Source organism: Schistocerca nitens, chromosome 7 (genome assembly GCF_023898315.1).
Source record: "Schistocerca nitens isolate TAMUIC-IGC-003100 chromosome 7, iqSchNite1.1, whole genome shotgun sequence".
Taxonomy (NCBI): Eukaryota; Metazoa; Arthropoda; class Insecta; order Orthoptera; family Acrididae; genus Schistocerca; species Schistocerca nitens.
The window spans coordinates 255,626,809-255,641,802 of record NC_064620.1 but is presented as its reverse complement, the minus strand read 5'-3'; positions in this window follow the sequence as shown (position 1 = coordinate 255,641,802).

Sequence of the window (14,994 nt, the reverse complement as noted above, 5' to 3'; positions counted from 1 at the left end):
ACGGTGACAGGGGACTGGCTGCTCTTAACAATTCCCAGGCCCGGAACCGCAACGTCGCGAAGCCCTTACCCAGCAAAAGAACTCTGCGTCTCTGAGTGCTGTAATCAAATCTAAACAAGCGAAGTGGAAGCGATGATGCTTGAAGGCCACCGTATCACAATCGAGGCGACAGTGGGAAAAGTAAAAATACACTACTGGCCATTAAAATTGCTACACCACGAAGGTGACGTGCTACAGATGCAAAATTTAACCGACAGGAAGAAGATGCTATGATATGCAAATAATTAGCTTTTCAGAGCATTCACACAAGGTTGGCGCCGGTGGCGCACCTACAACGTACTGACATGAAGAAAGTTTCCAACCGATTTCTCATACACAAACAGCAGTTGACCGGCGTTGCCTGGTGAAACGTTGTTGTGATGCCTCGTGTAAGGAGAAGAAATGCATAGTATCACGTTTCCGATTTTGATAAAAGTCAGATTGTAGCCTATTGCGATTGCGGTTTATCGTATCGCGACATTGCTGCTCGCGTTGGTCGAGATCCAATGACTGTTAGCAGAATATGGAATCGGTGGATTCAGGAGGGTAATATGGAACGCCGTGTTGGATCCCAACGGCCTCGTATCACCAGCAGTCGAGATGACAGCCATCTTATCCGCATGGCTGTAACGGATCGTGCTGCCATGTCTCGATCTCCGAGTCAACAGATGGCGACGTTTGCAAGACAGCAACCATCTGCAGGAACAGTTGGACGACGTTTGCAGCAGCAGGGACTATCAGCTCAGAGACCATGGCTACGGTTACCCTTGACGCTGCATCACAGACAGGAGCGTCTGCGATGGTGTACTCAACGACGAACCTGGGCGCACGAATGGCAAAACGTCATTTTTTGGGATGAATCTAATTTCTGTTTACAGCATCATGATCGTCGCATCCGTGTTTGGCGACATCGCGGTGAACGCACATTGGAAGCGTGTATTCGTCATCGCCATACCAGCGTTTCACCTGGCGTGATGGTATGGGGTGCCATGGGTTACACGTCTCGGTCTCCTCTTGTTCGCAATGACGGAACTTTGAAGAGTGGACGCTACATTTCAGATGTGTTACGACCCGTGGTTCTACCCTTCATTCGATCCCTGCAAAACCCTACATTTCAGCAGGATAATGCACGACTGCATGTTGCAGGTCCTGTACGGCCATTTCTAGATACAGAAAATGTTCGACTGCTGACCTGGCCTGCACATTGTCCAGATCTCTCACCAATTGAAAACGTCTGGTCAATGGTGGCCGAGCAACTGGCTCGTCACAATACGCCAATCACTACTCTTGATGAACTGTGGTATCGTGTTGAAGCTGCATGGACAGCTGTACCTGTACACGCCATCCAAGCTCTGTTTGACACAATGCCCAGGTGCGTCAAGGCCGTTATTACGGCCAGAGGTGGTTGTTCTGGGTACTGATTTATCAGGATCTATGCACCCAAAAGAGTGTGAAAATGTAATCACATGTCAGTTCGAGTATAATATATTTGTCCAATGAATACCCGTTTATCGTCTGCAATTCTTTTTGGTGTAGCAATTTTAATGGTCAGTAGTGTATGTCGTGGATCAGTTCTCACATATGGTACCAGATGACAAAAGTCACCACCCTCTGCACTCACCCTCTGGACTCTGCGCCTGCTTGCAACCGATCTAAAAACCCGCCAAGCGGAGCCAGAAGCGCAAATGTTACAGTTTTATAAGATCAATCCAAATTACTACTGTAGCTGCTTCATCACAAGAGATGAGTATTGGGTGTATCACTGTGGATGCGGGATATACAAGCAAAACAAGCACAAGGAAAATGTGATTTCAGTGACGCCATAAATGGCAAATAACCAGCCATCATTGATCAAGGTGATGGCTGAGTACCTTTTGTGACTGCTATGGTAAACATTGTGGGAAGTTGAGCCAGGGCGTGTTTTTGTTCCACGACCACGCCCCAGCTCGTTCTGCACAGGACACGTGCCTCAATCCCATATTCTTCTGAGTAGGAATCCAACAGGGCTTCGGGACCAAACAGGGTGTTTTGCCAACGTAGAAAAAAAAATACCGTGAAGACCTATGTTGGCTACTTCCAGAGACAAGGATGCCAGCTATAAGCATGACATATATAATCACACATCTCCCTCCCCATCCTCTTCCACGCCCCTCTCCCGACAATGTGCGTTAGTGGCTATTAAAATGAAACAGCCTATCACATTGAAGGTGTCAAACTACGTAAGCTTCATTTGAATAAAGTAAAAATGGTTGCAGGTTCAAAGATAAACAGTATTTCCACATTGAAAAATTCGTAACTGCACGTTGGTTGCATAAAATGGTAACAAGCTTAAAAATTATATTGCCAGTCTTACAGAAACTCCAAAATATTACGTAAGCTTTACTTCAGTCACGTAAAAATTGCGCTGTGTTCAAAGAAAATCGCCATAACTGCGGTATTTACATGTCGCAAAAATATGAAAACTTCACTTCATTTCGCGCCATGCTGAAAAAGATGTTGCAAGTACTGCAGTAATTAAAGAAGGTGTACCTTACCTGAATCGAGTAAAATGGTGCCATATTCGAAAAATATTGCCAGTACTACAGTACCGCTCAATGTCTTACATATTTTGAGAAATAGTTTAATTTTTGTGCAAAGACTGTACTTTCAGGATGTTGACCATACATCTATGTCTTGTTTTACAATTCTCTTGGCCATGTTTCATCTCTTACTAGTACAACAATAATCGTTGGCCATGTTGTAAGTACATATATCCTATTTCTTGCGTTATGAACATTTCCTTGTTATGTTACAGAAATATGCGGTTTAAGTGATACATCACAATAAAGACCCTGTCAAAAGGCCTTCTTCGTAACCCATAATTATGATTAGTAAGTTTGTTTGTCAATGGCTACGTTGTGTGTTTTACACTGCGTATTTTGGAGCGTAATGATTAGAGTCTCGTATTGTCTAGTAGCTGACTGTGGGAATACAATGTGTGTTCCTTTTAGTGACTGTTGGCACCATAGTTCCGATTGTTAAGTATTGCAACCTCCCCCAAAAATTTGTTTTTATGTGAAATCTTAAGTAGGCCTAGTTCAAAAGTAACAAAAATCAATATTAGCCCCTCAGTAACGTCGATTACACGTTCCTGGCGTTGAACATCATGCATTATCTTCTTCTCCAGTAAAATAGCGCTTTGTGAGCCGATACATTACCGAAAAACTTCTAGAGCAGCAAGTGATGTCTTTTCGTTCTAAGAACCACCAGTAACATAAGCTTAAGATAAAAATGCTAAAATCCTTTATGTATTTCGATACTTATTTTAGACATGGAGGACATGGAGTTAGACATTGTAACACTTGACATGTATTATGTGTTGCTGACATAACATGTCGAATGCATAAAGAGCCTTCATGCCTAGACTTCGCTGCATTTGACACATCACTCTCGCTACAGTTGTTTCTTTTGCAATCATTAGTCAGACGTTCCATAACAATTGTTCATTGTTCCGTAGCAACTGGCAATTGTTCCTTAGCAAGTGACAGTTGTTGCGTAGCAGTAGTTAAGCAGAGTAATTTTTCGGCACGACGATATTGTAGTATTGGTGAATACCTTTGATCATGACTTCATTTTCAGCAGTTCAGACGAAGCTTGGGTAACGTTTTGGAAATAGTAGTATTGATACATATTTTTTGAAAATGAACCAGTTGAAATGGAGGTCACATATTTTTTCGTCGTGAAGGTACTGTAGTATTAGCGATTACCTTTGAACATGGTGCCATTTTACGCAATTCGCGCGAAGGTAAGGAAATACTGTATATCTTTGAATTCGGGGGCACTTTTACGCAATTCAAGCGAAGCTTGCGTAATTTGACAGCTACATTATGACTGGCTGTTTCATTTCAATGACCGCTAAAATATTAGGTCTTATTGGCTGGAGAGCGGAGGGGAGGAGGCAGAGAGAGAGGGGAGGAGCGTGACGACGTCATGTGTACGGTTAGTAGCCCTGCATTTGTATGTAGGTAGCACAGTTCTTGTTTCTTAGGTTGGCAAAAAACATCTTGCTTGGCCTCAGACGCCTGCTGTATTCATGTTCTTCTGGCATGGGACATAGTCATCTCTTTCACGTTCCTCGGATGAGGAAGCCCTAAGTGGCAGGCATATGCAGAATGACCGCGATATGTTTCTCTAGCGGAATGTTTACTTAGCAGCCTTAAGGCAATCTTCTGCAACCAAGATCTCTGCAAAATCATCCATTATCGATAAAAATATGTTGCATTGAAGGACTACCACATTAACAGTTTCTTGGACACAACTTCTTCCTCTTTTTCTTTTATACATGAATGAGAATATTGTAAGTCACACTCCAAGCAAACAATATTTTGTTTGTATAGACGATAGAAAAAATAACCATTGAGCATCTGCGATGAGTCTAAATTGTGTGCTCGGTGGACACTCGAATCCGGAACTCTGTTGTCCGTAAGCTGTGTGCTTGTGAGGCAGCGGCGCCGTTTTTTACAAGAGCCTGAAAACTATTTCTGTGGCCAGCTAGAAAGTGATGGAGAACATACTGACCATAGTTGCCAGTCTGCAAGTCCACATTCGTGTCCAGCCAAGTGAAATTTCTATTCTCTGTTTACACAGCGGGATCGGGAACTATGATTATAATGAAGTTTTTGAGTTAAAATTGATATATGTATATATATTTGTTAAACTTTCACATGCACAACATAGTAATATTCCTGATGATAATAAAATAATAAATATGATACCTCTATCATAAACTGCACTATGAACAGTTCAGGGGCGACCTATACTGTAAGTTCCCACTCAGTTGCCTTCTGATAATAAAAGTTAATTGCTCGCCACAAAAATGGAAAATGAAAGTCACCACTTGCCAGGCGGCTTTTTTAACGTTACGGGCGGCACGCAAACAGTTACTTTCGCGAAATACAAACTATCCAGGACGGTGTACAGTCCTCGCGAGTTCACTTCCTATTTGTACCGAAAACATGCGTTTACTTGCAGTCTGGCTGTGACGTCACCCGAGGCAGCGCCTAAGCCGGCGTTTGACTGACGCGGACCATATGGTGGCTGGGTGCGAAGTGAAAACCTGTCGTTGCCTCTCAGGCCTTATTTATATACGGGCGCAGCGAAAGGACAGGGGAACACCTTCTGTCATCCGCTCCATGCTCCGACAGTAGCTTCTAAATCGTCGCTTTTTCGGATACATAATATTTTATTAACACCGTTGTGTATTAATTTAGAAGCTTCGTAATTTTTGTATGAATGGAATGAAGTTGGCTATAATCACAGAGAAATATTTAGCTCGCCAGCATTTAAACTTTGCCGTCTAGAATTTTTTGAACGGAATTGGCAATAGAACATGACCTCTGAACTACAACTTTAAGAGATCTTGTATTGATTGTTATTTACATCAAAGTCTTGAAACTTGTTACAGCTGTATTATTTAATGGATTTCATCAGAGACCATAATCAAAACTTTCTATCATTAATATTAATGGAAATGGAAATGCCGTGTGGCTAGGGCCTTCCGTCGGGTAGACCGGTCGCCTGGTGCAGGTCTTTCGAGTTGACGCCACTTCGGCGACTTGAGTGCGGATGGGGATGAAATGATGATAAGAAGGACAACACAACACACAGTCCCTCAGCGGAGAAAATCTCCGACCCAGCCGGGAATCGAACTCGGGCCGTTAGGTATGACAGTCCGTCGCGCTGTCCACTCAGCTACGAGGGGCGGACATTAATATTTATGATACGTAATCTACTATAAATAAGTATGTTTTTGTTTCAAATTTAGCTTTCAGTAAATCACTCGAAACCTATCAGAGGTAGGTAACAAGTGATTTGACATACATTTGCACATTCTGATCAGTTTTTGGCTTTCTAGCTTTACTTTTTATCGCCAGTTATTTTATATTAAAACGACGTATTTAGGCAAAGATATTAATCTGATCATACTGAGATTTGACAGTTTAAACATTGTTTTACTGATGCATATGTTGACTAAATTTGGAAAAGTGTAACTAACCTGTTTCTAAGGGTTATTACGTTAAGATTAGGGTCACCAATCAAAGGTTGGCCGAGTCGGAAAATAAATTAATTTGATCACAGACCAAAAACTTTTAAAAATGCATACGTTGTGATGTCGCTCGTAGGGAATGCAATGTATTTAATGGTATTGCCCGTGCACTGTTGACGAGAATCAAAAATGGTTCAAATGGCTCTGAGCACTATGGGACTCAACTGCTGTGGTTATGAGTCCCCTAGAACTTAGAACTACTTAAACCTAACTAACCTAAGGACATCACACACATCCATGCCCGAGGCAGGATTCGAACCTGCGACCGTAGCAGTCGCACGGTTCCGGACTGCGCGCCTAGAACCGCGAGACCACCGCGGCCGGCGAGAATCAAACATTTAAAATAAAATAGAAAATGTATGAACACTGTGCAGAAGATCAGCTCCCAGCAACATACCTGAAAATAAGACTTAATCTAAAGCATTTGTTTTAAAATAAAAAGGGAAACTAATCACTGCACCTGTGCGTAAGGAAACGCGTTGGATGTGCTAACGGGAAAGCTACGAGGTGAGTGGCTTAGGTGGGAAAACGTAACCTCGGAACACAAGAGAAAACTGTAGATAAAATCATTTATTCCTAAGATATGGATGTGAGGCATGTACACAATTCCTGATAACATTAATTCCTAAAACATTAAAGAAAAGCATCGACACATTCACCGTTATAATCTACTCCTAAAATCATTGGTGTGAATCATTCATACAACTGCTATTGCCTGATAACTAATCGCAATAACTCGTGAAACGGTACACGTTTTGCAGTACACCCGCGTGCCCACCTGGTTTGTGGAGACGCAATTTCTAGGTATCGTGGCCAAGTTGCAACAATATCACATCACACAATCATGAACAGTTAACATTTTTTAAAACAAACATGAGATCGGACAGTTAGTGATGACGGTAGCCCAACAAACTTTAATGTTCAACCACGTGGTTGGTTTCCCACGGACGAAAGATACATAAAGCAAGGAAAATTTACGAGAAGGCAAAGCTATTAATATTTAGAAAAATAAAAGCGTATACAGGCACAGCTCAAGGCAAACAGACATTCATACAGAAGCGAGTGCTCACTTCTTATCGACACCTTTGTGTGGCGCTCTTCCGGCGGATCCAAGTCTGCTACAGAAATTTACTAAAAGAAAAATCTGCCAAAGTTTTACATTCGTTGCTGCGACAAGGCAAAGCAATCTTTCGGCGTTGAAAAGCGAGACCAAAAGCTAACAGCTCTTCTCTCGCCAAGTAACAACGCGCCACGCGGTCAGTCTAACTCACCCTTCTTCGACTTGAGCACAGCTGTGGACGCTTCCCGTATCGGCGGCAGACTGCCTCCTTTTTTCTTCTCCAGCTTCTTCCACGCTCCGCGTGGCCCAGAAAACGCAAAAATGCCATTTCCGCCACCAACCTAACGCAGGTGGATTTCTTACAAGTAGCGCAAACCTCTTTGCCTACTTGACCACTACGAGAGTTGTCTATTCTGTACAACTGCTGCTGAATCCGTATCACAATGTCATTCATTCAATCACAACACTATGAGAGTTATGAGAAAAGATAAACAAGGAAAAGAATGAGAAATGCTAGAGAAAATGGGCTACCGGACTAATGAAAGGTGGCTACAGGACCCTTTCAAAAGCAACTTTAATTTTAATTTCATTCTTAAATTATGGAGCAATACTTGTATGCTGCACACAGACGCGTTATGGTGACGTGGAAATTTTGGAAATTTGTAGTAAGTTCCTACGGGACCGAACTGCTGAGGTCATCGGTTCCTAGGCTTGTATTATATTGTACTGTATAGAACTGGAGACCTATAAACGATGGAGAGGCTTCCTCCCCGATCTAACCCTCAGTGGTTCACAACCCCACAACAGGCTGCAGCAGTCCACTCACCCCACCGCCGCCCCACACCGAACCCAGGGTTATTGTTCGGTTCGGCCCCGCAGTCGATCCCCACCCCCCAGAAACGTCTCACACCAGACGAGTGTAGCACGAAATGTTTGTATGATACAGTAATTATGGTGTACGCGTACGTAGAGACAGTGTTTGAGCAGCAATCACCAACATAATGTAATTGAGGTGGAGTAAGGGGAACCAGCCCGCATTGGCCGAGGCAGATGGAAAACCGCCTTGAAAACCATCCACAGACTGTCCGGCACACCGGATCTCGACACTAATCCGCCGAACTATTTCTATATTTTATTAACAGATGAACAGAGCGTGAACGTAAGGCACTGTAAGATGATGTGTGCTTGTCGCAAGGGAGAACTTCAATCTGAAAACTTTTAGTATTACCTTGTAGTCCACAACGTATTAATTAATGAAACTGAAGCATTATTTAAAAACTTCACTTAATTGAACTACATTAATAAAAAATATTTCGCATAGGAAATTAAATCTATCATTGTAGTAAATAAATTACAAATAGCATAAAGTTTTTAAAAAAAAGTGTAAGTCAACCTACTCGGTATTTATTGCTGCTGCTTTTCATTGGATTTAATGCGAGGTATAGTAAAGAACAGATTTTACTTGACTCTCATAAATTTTTGGCAGTGCATAAATTGTTAATTCATATACATCATAAAATCAATATATATATATATATATATATATATATATATATATATATATATATATATATATATATATATGTGTGTGTGTGTGTGTGTGTGTGTGTGTGTGTACCACATCTCCTCCTAAGCCACTGGACCGATTTCAACCAAACTTGGTGTACATATCCGTTAGTGTCAGGCAACAATCGCCGATGGGAGAAGAACCACCTATCACAAAAAAAAAAAAAAAAAAAATGGCTCTGAGCACTATGGGTCTTAACTTCTGAGGTCATCAGTCCCCTAGAACTTAAACTTAGAACTACTTAAACCTAACTAACCTAAGGGCATCACACAGATCCATGCCCGAGGCAGGATTCGAACCTGCAACCGCAGCGTTCGCGCGGTTCCAGACTGTAGCGCCTAGAACCGCTCGGCCACCTCGGCCGGCTAACTATCACAGTTCAAGAGATATGATGTCAGAAACAATGAGATGCCAGATAAAATCCCGCACCATGCATGACGTTTAAAGCTGTTGCTTCTGTGCTACAGCTCTGAAGAGGATCATAGAAGTCAAGTTTTTCTGAAGAGTTGTCTCATATTGACGCCTAGAAGATCGTCTTCTTTCGCAGTGTCGTTTTAAGACCTGAAAGTAAAGCTGGTAAAGTAGCTGATAAACTGTGGCACTGTTCCAAACAAAAGTGATCCGTGGCGCCATTGAGTTAGTGGATTCTGTCTGCTGCCACTGGCTCTGGTGCATTATCGACTGCCCCTCTTGCGGCCCCATTGCCGATATCTATGAGGAAGAGTTGGTATCTGTGGGGTGTGTCCTTAGAAGGTCTTTGCTTGCCGATACATATACGGGGTTCGCTGGCCCGAGGAGAAGGCACGAAATTTGGGGGTTGTTGGTGGCGTCGCGACGACGTCCGAGCGGCCGAAGCCACGAGCTGCGCAAGGAGGATTTTCGCAGAGTGAAGGTACAGGAGTACTTCACCAGGTCAGCGTCGACTACAAGCAGCAGGCCGATATCCCGCCGGTTGGTTGGCAACATTCGTGTCGGACGACCGCTCGTGGCTTGGCTGCCCTCCTCTACCTGGCCTTCATCGCCACCACTCACTAACCGCTGCGACGCACCGTAGGTCCGTGGACCTGTTCGTTGATAAAAAGGAGTAACATTCCGTAATCCTCGTTGTGATTTTGTGTCATTGACTACCTGCCCTCCTTATTATTTTCTGGTTTGTACCCGACCCTCAGTGTTTTACTCGGTCAGCTCTTTGGTCGTAAATATAGGCCGTAGTATTGTTCTAAGACAATAGTTGTCGTTGAAAATTTTTCACGGTATTATACTGCCTATTCCTTTCTGGTTGTACCAGATCATTAATGTTCTAATGTATCAGATACTGATCGTAAATACAGCCGTAACAATTGTACTAAGGCACAGGTTGCCGTTAAATAAAAGAGGGGCCGTGCGCTTAAATTTAGATGTTAATCGGTTCAGTTCTTTGATTATAATTGCATTTCTCAGTCATTAGTTATAATCTGAACAACCTGTTGTACTAAGCTGTGCGCTGCTGTGTTCGAAAGACCGGGTCATCATTGGTGTATTTTAGCTGGATCTTGTGGTTCCGCCAAGTGTGCTCTCTTGTAATAAGTGTTCACAAGTAATATTTTAAGAAGTTCCTTCAGAGCGGTCTTAATAACTGACAATAAATTTAACTTTGAAAATATTAACAGCCAACTGTCATCTGGGATTTAGTCAAAATAAGGTTGTCAAAAGGGACGGGTTGAAATCCAGTAGCACCTTGGTTGCCGATTGAAATTAAGAGTTGGTTGCTTTGAAGTAAGCCTTGTCATTGTCATATTGTTTCCTAATTTGTTTAACCTTTAAGCACAGGTGTGCATCTTAACCCTGAACTTTTAGACATACAGCTTTCAAATTAAAAGTTACGTCATCAGTTTTGATTAATTGAATGACTCTTGTCAACAATGGCATGTAGTTTTCATGTGTTGCAGAAGGGCATTTAATAAGAGACTGTGTCCAGCGCGGTAGTAAACACCGCTGTATCATCCGGTAACGGGCGGGCTGCAGGTCCAGCCATCTTGTAATCATCGTCATATTGTATGCTGTTTTGATTTCTTTTGCAAAAGCTTATTCATCTTAAGGTTTAAGGTCAAAAGAATTTTGCAACTTCGTTCATTTTGTAAAAATATTATGGTTATATATATTGTTAAATATGTAAGGTGGCTACGGTCTTCCACCTTACATGAGTCCATTTAAGGTGACTGTAATCACTTTGCAAGCACTTTAGGTCAAAGAAAAAAAAAGAAGAATAAACGGCTGACAGCGGTGCAACCGCTTTGTAGATAAGTAGTTGTTGTTTGTTGGAGTAATACTCTAAATTACGGTGTAGGAAATCTATGTGGAAACGCATCGGTACGCTGGCTAGAGCTCGGCCACTTCCCCGGCTAACCGCCGAAGGCCACAGCCTAACGGCATGAATGGTGAACTGGGGGGGGGGGGGGGGGGGTTCTGTAATCAGTTTAGAGAGGCCACAGCGGCCGCCAGCCTCTGAGGGACGCGTGGCTGCAGGTGTTCAAGTGTTTACCAAAATACAGCAGTGGATAGCTGGACGGGATTTCCTGTGCGTGCTCTCTCGCTTATGTCCCACTAATTTTATGCCTTCGAGTAACTCGAGTAAGGCAGGCCAGGAGTTCCGAATAACAAAAACTTTCAATGCAGGAGTCCGTGTTCGCTACGACAGGGAATCTTGCTGGGATAATGTCGAGTGGTCTCTCAGGAGAAAAATTCCAGCAAACGTGTTATTGCCAACAGTTGTCGCTCTTCCCAGCCGGTGTGGGCGGAGTTTACTTGCGAAAATTTCTAGGAAGGGAAGAAATGTGGGGAAGAGTTGTATTCCCAGGCCGTACACTGGTCGGCACTGGCCAACTGGGTATTTTGAGGGCTTCTAATGATGTGATTCGCTCGGTAAAAGTTGAAGTGGGAAGAGCGATCCTGCTCGACTCTCTGTAGTGATCTTCCGTTCTGGGCTCTCGTAGTGAGAGGACGTTAGCCAAGTCGTCTCCCGTCTTGGTCTTTCGCTCTGATAGGACGTTAGCCGCGCCAGCTCTTTGCTGCCGGGAAGACTGTTGCAAATAGAGAAGTTTACGGACAGCGGTCTGTTGTCAGAGTATTGTAGGAGTGTACTTTCCGAGAAACCACACGCCGACCGCACAGCCGCACCGTCGCCGTCGGAGACCGCCACTGCAACAGGAATACCCATTACGGTGAGATCGTTCCCGCTTCGGTCTGTGTTAGGAGTAACGTTAAATAGTTGGATCACGTCCAATTGCTGTCATCAGAGGGTTGGATCCCCTCAGTCGACGACGTCAGGTTGCAACGCCTGGGCTACTCTCAGGTTGTGATCTCCGTCTTCGGCGGTTGTGTCTGTCTGTCTGTCTGTCTGTCTGTCTGCCGCTTCCTCCTGTCGCTGTTCGTCCGTCTGTCCGCCTGCCTGCTCGCTGTCCACCGCCGCCGCTGCTGCCTGCTGTCCGTCCGTCCGTCTGCCTGTTCGCCGCCGTCTGCTGTCCGTCCGTCCGTCTGTTCGTCGCCGCCGCCGGTGCCCGTCGCCGCCGCCGCCGCCGGTGCCCGTCGCCGCCGCCGCCAGCCGGTGCCCGCCGCCGCCGCCGCCGCCGCCAGCCGGTCCCCGCCGCCGCCGCCGCCGGTGCCCGCCGCCGCCCGCCGCCGCCGCCGCCGCCGCCAGCCGGTGCCCGCCGCCGCCGCCACCGCCGCCACCGCCACCATCCGGTGCCGCCTGGTCGCCGCCGTCCTGATCCTGGTCTACGGCCGTCTTCGTCTTCATCCGTCTTCGTCTTTGTCTGTCCCCAGTTTCTGTCCTTTCCTCTCCGTTCTGTTCGTTATTGTTTCTGTCTACCGTCATGTTCGCCCCCACCACCGCTGCCACCGCTACCACCACCGCCATAGTTTATACTTCCCCTTCCGCCGCCTCCACCACTATAACTTGGTGTGCCCAGTCCCACCCCCCTCCTTCCATCCCACCTCTCCTCACTCTCCCTTCACCCTCTATCTTTGTCGCCCCCTCTCCCGCTTCTTCCTCTCGCCCCTCTCGTTCTGATCCTTTCCCCCCACTCCCCCAGCCTGTCACTGCAGCTCCGGCTCGGGTGGTGGCCCGTCGGGCCACTGTCCACGCCCAGCTCTCACCGTCACCTTCGCCATCACCGCCGCCACCGTCGACTTCGCCTTCACCTTCACCGTCACCATCACCATCTCCAGCGCCGCCTCCGGCCCCGGGACCTGCCCCTCCCCGCCACATTCCCGTTGTTCCCGTCCCCCACACCTCCTCCACCGCCGTCAAGCGCCCCAGTGGCACCCCTGCTTCCTCTGCTTCCAAAAAGGCTCCGCCTCATCCTCCTTCCCCCACCCATGATGCCATGGATGTCTCCCCGCCTGTCCCTGCCCCCTCCTCCTCCTCCTCTACCCCCTCCTCCTACCGCTACCTCCTCTCACGTCCTGATCCCTCTCTCCTTGAAGCCCGGAACCTCACCCTCTTCCTTCGCCAGCATTGTCCTGGTGCCCCCATCTCCCTCCTCACTCCTCGCCGTGATTCGGTCCTCATCTCCTCCCCCAGCCCAACCCTCCATACATACCTCCTTTCCCGCATCCCTGTCACCCGCTTTGGCCCGCATGCCTCTCTCACCCCTGCTCCTTCCCCACCTCCCTCCCGCCAACCCCAACCTCCGCGTCGCCCGCCAACTCTCACCGCCGTGATCACTCGGCTTAGTCCAGTGATCACGGAGGAGGAGGTGTTGGCGGAGCTCAAGGCGCATCCCCATTTGGAGGTGCGTGCGGTTCGCCGCATACATAACGCTGCCGGCCCCACCCGCCTTATGCGGGTTTTTTCTGAGCACGCGCCCTCCATTGACCGTCTCCTGAAGGAGGGTGCCCTCCTTTTTAACCAGCGGTACAAGGTCGACCCCTCCCGTTCCCCTCCTCAATCCCTGCGCTGCCAGAGGTGTCTGCGCTATAACGCGCACCCCACAGCTGAGTGCCGCGAGGCCACCACCTGCACACATTGTTGGCAAGCGCACTTCCTCCGGCAGTGCCCTAACCTCCAATCCCCTCCTTCCTGCAATACCTGCAATCTCCCCCATCCCACCTACTCCCAAAAGTGTAAAGCCCGACCCCCTCCAACCACTCCTGAACTCACCGTCCCTGTCCATCCCCTGGACGCCCCCACCCATCCTGGCAATTCCCTTCGTCCCCCCCCACCGCTGAGGACATCATCAGGTTCCTAACCATCGTCCTCCAGAATGTTCATCCCTTTCAGCGCCCCCACACCCTCCAGCAGATCTCCCTTGCCGCCCGTTCCGTATTCCAACTCAAGATGTACGCCACCTACTCCAACAACCAGGCCCATTTCACCTTCTCCCGCCTTGACACCCTCGTTTAAATCCCGATCATGGCGCGACAGCAACGTATCCTTTTCAACAACATCCGCTCCCTACCCGCCAACAGGAACCTCTTCCTGCACACCCTTGCCACCCACCGCGTGGATGCCTTCCTCCTTAATGAAACCTTCCTCCAACCCCACCACACCATTCACACTTCACCCTACCTCCTCCACCGCTCCGATAATCCCCTCCCAATTGCGCGTGGCGGAGTTGCCATTGGTCACCACCGCCAGGTCCCCATTCGGCTCCAACCTCTCCTTCCCGACCCCACCGAACACCTGATCCTTAGTCTCTTCTTCCCCGGCCTTACCGTTACCTGCGCCACCATCTATGTCCGCCCCAACGCTCCTATTCCCTTCGACTTCCTCTCCCATGTCGATCGTACCTTTTCCTCCTACGTGATCGCCGCCGACCTCAACATCCATAGTCGTTCCGCCGCCCAGTTACGGCAGTGGCATCGGTTCCTCTCCTCCCTTCAAGGCGACCTCATTCCCATCCCCCAGCACACCCGTCCCGAATCCAACTCCACTCCTGATGTTATCCTCTCCTCCCCCAACCTCCTTGGCCGCATAACGGTGGATGTCCTGGAGCCTATTGGCAGCGACCATCTCCCTGTCCTCCTCACCGTTTCAGACGGTCGTCGTCCCGCCCCGACCCTCGTAATGACCCTCCCCCTAAGTATGTCCATGACTACTCCCGTGCCGACTGGAATGCCTACCGGGATACCCTTTCCACCCAGGTCGATAGCCACCCCTTCACCTACCACCACCCTGACGATGTTACCCATGCCGCTTCCTTTCTCCAGCAGACCTTGTCTGAGGCCGTGGAGGCCCACGTCCCTACTGTCGCCATACACCCC